The sequence below is a fragment of the Alosa alosa genome, chromosome 1, assembly GCF_017589495.1.
Source record: "Alosa alosa isolate M-15738 ecotype Scorff River chromosome 1, AALO_Geno_1.1, whole genome shotgun sequence".
Lineage (NCBI taxonomy): Eukaryota > Metazoa > Chordata > Actinopteri > Clupeiformes > Clupeidae > Alosa > Alosa alosa.
Window position 1 is genome coordinate 5,861,424 of NC_063189.1, and position 5,000 is coordinate 5,866,423.

Consider the following 5,000-nt stretch of genomic DNA (forward strand, 5'->3'; position numbering starts at 1 on the left):
GGAGAGGGGGAGGAAGAGAGAGAGAAGGAGAGGAGGAGGAAGAGACAGAGAGAGGAAGAGGAGGAGAAGAGAGGAAGAGAGAGAGGAGAGGGAAGAAAGAGGAAAGAGGAAGAAGGAGAACAGGAGGAATAGACAAAAAGGAAAAGAGAAAGAGGGGGAAAGGGAGGAGAGAAAGAGAGAGAGAAAGAGAGAGAAAAGTAGGTGGATGGAGAGGAATAGAGAGAGTTGTGGTGTGAAACTGATTGGAGTGAGAAGACACAGCTGCCAAGGAAGCAATGGAGGTTCAGAGAGAGTGTGAGGGTGAAGAAGAGAAGATGAACAGATACGAGGAGAGAGAGAGAAAGAGGGAGCACAGAGCAGAGAGGGGGAGGGAGATATGGAGAGAGAGATAGAGGGAGAGATGGAGGGAGAGATGGAGAGGTGGAGGGTAGAGAAAGAAGAGAAAGAATGTGATGGGAAAGATGAAGAGGTGGAAAAGGGTGGAAATGTACATAAATGGAGGGAACACAGAGACAGAGAGGAGAGAGAGAGAGAGAGAGAGAGGGAGAGAGAGAGAGACAGAGAGAGAGAGAGAGAGAGAGAGAGAGAGAGAGAGAGAGAGAGAGAGAGAGAGAGGGAGAGAGAGAGAGAGAGAGGAGGGGAAGAAATGGGGTCCATATGGAGGTAGGTACAGTATGATTAATTAATTTGGGACACCAACAAGAAACATCATACTGTACCTCAATGTGTGTGTGTGTGTGTGTGTGTGTGTGTGTGTGTGCCTGCGTGCGTGCGTGCGTGCGTGTGTGTGTGTGTGCGTGTGCGTGTGTGTGTGTGGCTTTTGGTGTATGCTACATATGATGGTGGTGTAGATTTTCTCATAGTTTAATAGTGTGTCATGAGTTTGGGAAACACAGCACTAGATAGCACCAAGCAGGACTTTGAGGGATGGAAGGCACCCACTGCGAGGCTGTTTACTAACTCATCACCTTGCTGCACTGAGGGCTTAAATATCTCTGGCACTACTGAAATTCAGGGTTGGTTACATTTCTCAGGCACTTTACTGGAATTCAGAGTTGCTTGGCCAGGGCTGTTTAAGATTTAAAAATAAGATAGTGCTCCGATTTACCATGACGTCACAATAACAATATACATTTTTCCGGTGCTTAAAGCTGAAGCATTCTCATTGGCACTACTAATTAAACAAACTTCAATGTCATTTGACCAGGGCAGGCAAATCAAAAGAAACGGAAGTAAAATAAACTTGAATAAGATGATTTTATAACTGGGGTGCTCTGAGGGACTTCTCATTCATATTCCCCTCTGGTTATGGGAAGTCTCATTAATATGCAATGGAGTCATACGTGTCTTGTATGCTACGCCCACCTACTGCAGTTTGAACGGCGAAGTGTCAGTCAAAATCAAAGGCGAATGATGAAAATGCTACGTGAGGTAAATTGCTTGGGGAACCCATCGCCCACCGGCCGGTCGTAGCCTAGGCCTAATATTTCAACAGGTAAGTTAATTCAAAACAGACGGTGGAAATTCAGACATAGTTAACATGACAGACTGGCCGGTTGCACAAAACACCTTGTTCAGGTTCCTTAAAATCTGATTTAAGGCCCCTTAAAATAAAATCGGCGGCACAAACACATTTAATTATTCTACTTTGGTTTTCTTATCATTTTCCTATCGTTTTCCTTCTTATCTTATAAGAAATCTGCTGCACAAAATGACCTTAGCAGCCTACAGTAAATAACCACATGAGGTTCGGGTTCAGGCAAAATCGTAAAAAAAGTTTATTTTGGTGCCCTGATGACAGTCAGATAATATCTAACTAGCTAGCTAGTATTGTTCAATTCATGTCTATATATGGCTTTACTGATGAATGGATAAATGTCACCGAAAATTATTAAGGTAAGATAAGATCATAAGTTTGCCGCAGACTACGCAGCAAAGCAACAACTATGTCCGCTGAACGTAGCCTACCAGTTGAGTTATTCATTGCTAACATTAGCTATTGATAGGCCTACAGTAGTGCATTAATAACTATAGCTAACATCGTGAAATTAATTGTCACTGCCGTGTTTGGCTGTCATCCGTCAAACTTGTCAAAGTTAGTTATAGGCCTACTCAGATTTGTAATGCGTCATTCACTATCTGATTTTATCAACAATATGTGCACACAGCTTGCTATTATTTTGGACAGTTCCGTATGACCAACATCTGCATCCTCAGAAAAGCAAGCACAAATTAGCAAACAAACAATCTCCGTGGTTGATACTAAAGGGACAAAATTTAAGGTGCTTTGTGCAAACGGCCCTAAGGAAATAGCAATAAATGAAATGCATTGTAGCCTAGGCTAGCCTACTATAGCCTAATGTGTAAATGAACCTCAGCCTGCCATTGAGTGGTTATTTTAGTGACTGTTGCTGTTTGACTTACAATCTGTTAGATGGTGATTTCCCTGCTATCTAAATAAAAAGGCTATGATCGGGTTTTTGTTGCTCGGATCGGATACAGATGTAAGAATTGGCTACTCCGCCACCAGGCAGTCTTGCCATCTTCTCTGCATTACTTTTGACGACGTCCACTAGCTTTAAACTTGCTCCGCTGGATAATTTTTCTTTCTTTCTGAAGGACATCGATAAAAACCCTACACTTTTTGCTGTGTATCTGGCGGCACAACCCCAAACACAACACATTTTCGTTATTGTTTCAACTTTGATCAACAACAATGTTTTAACTATGTAAGGTCAGTGGAAGCCGCTTGCGTTCTGCCACCCGGAAGGATCTTGGAGCCTATTGTTTACAAACATTCTGAAATGCCATATAGCGTGGCATGAGAATCTCTGAACCGCCGAGACCCAGAGACTGCAGGCCTGCTGGAGGGGAAGAGCGAGGAGCTCAGGGGCAGCTCTGTGTGTGTGGGGTGGCAGAGGAACAGAGGGCAGAGGGGCAGCTCTGTGTGGGGGCAGAGGCAGCTCTGTGTGGGGGGCAGAGGAACAAAGTGCAAAGGGGCAGCTCTGTGTGGGGGGCAGAGGGGCAGCTCTGTGTGGGGGCAGAGGAACAGAGTGCAGAGGCAGCTCTGTGTGGGGGGCAGAGGAACAGAGTGCAGAGGCAGCTCTGTGGGGGCAGAGGGGCAGCTCTGTGGGGGGGGGGGCAGAGGAACAGAGTGCAGAGGGGCAGCTCTGTGGGGGGGAACCGTCAGCACAGCCAAATGCCCAAACACTCCCTGCTCCAGTGGATGATGCAGTCCTGCTTGGGAATGGGTCAAATCTAACCCTAATCAGAGCCAGGACAGGGCCAGAGGAGTGCCGCATGAGAGCCAGGACAGGGCCAGAGGAGTGCCGCATGAGAGCCAGGACAGAACAGATGCGGTATATACACCGGCCATCTGGTTACATGCACCGGTCATCTGGTTACATGCACCTGACATTTGATTACATGCACCTGTCAGCTGGTTACATGCACCGGTCATCTGGTTACATGCACCTGACATTTGATTACATGCACCTGTCAGCTGGTTACATGCACCGGTCATCTGGTTACATACACCGGTCAGCTGGTTACATGCACCTGTCATCTGGTTACATGCACCGGTCATCTGGTTACATGCACCGGTCATCTGGTTACATGCACCTGACATTTGATTACATGCACCTGTCATCTGGTTGCATACACCGGTCATCTGGTTACATACACCGGTCAGCTGGTTACATGCACCTGTCATCTGGTTACATACACTGGTCATCTGGTTACATGCACCTGCACCTGTCATCTGGTTAGATGCACCTGACAGCTTCGTGTCAACACAACTCCAAACCAAATCATTCTTATTTTGCTTTGTTAGTTTTGATGGAAATAAATAAATAAAAGCCACCCTGCTGCTTAGCAACTTATTTATATATTTCCGATAAAATGAAATGATATGATTAAAATGCAACGCACTGTTTACGTAGCGAAACCACTCTGCTTCTGCTCAACCAGTTCAACAAGCAGGAGGCAGGAGCAGCTAGAGGGCCCTTGAGGATTCGCAATCAGAAGACACAGCACTATTAGCACTGCCTCTGCCATCCAATCAGAAGACACAGCACTGTTAGCACTGCCACTGCCAGCCAATCAGAAGACACAGCACTGTTAGCACTGCCACTGCCATCCAATCAGAAAACACAGCGCTATTAGTACTGCCACTGCCATCCAATCAGAAAACACAGCGCTATTAGTACTGCCACTGCCAGCCAATCAGAAGACACAGCACTGTTAGCACTGCCACTGCCATCCAATCAGAAAACACAGCGCTATTAGTGCTGCCACTGCCATCCAATCAGGACAGCAGCAGCCTGATGCAACACACACACACACAAACACACACACACAGAGATAGCAGCAGCCCTGTGGAAGACAAGGGAGGTGCTAATTCCTCACTAATTATAAGACAGAATGGACTTTTTGTGCAGGCAGACACACACGCACACACACACACACCCACGTGTTCTCCTAGATGTACACACCAACTCACACATCCGCATGTGGACACGCACACATGCACGCACGCACGCACACACACACACACATACATTTATTAACTTGGCAGATACTGTTGTCCAAAGTGACTTGTGTTAATTCTATTACAAGGGACTACATTGTCCTTGGAGCAACTTGGGAAGCCGGGAATTGAACCCACAACTTTTCAAGCTACTGCAGGCTAGCCCAGCTCCTTAATCACTATGCTAGCACATTTGATACACATGATACTCAAATTCACATACCATCACACAAGCAACAAGCATTTGTGTAAACACACACACACACACAAACACACACACACTAGGGGGATTACACAAGCAGCAAGCAGCGTTTAACACACACGCCCACATGGGATTACACACAGACACACAGTCCAAATGAGGAGGGACAGTCCTTTTTTGGGCTCAGATGCGACATGCGTTTCTTCCGGCAGCGACTGTGGTGGTTGACGGTGGCGCCCGCTCACAGGGGTGTGATTTAGCGCCTAGCGG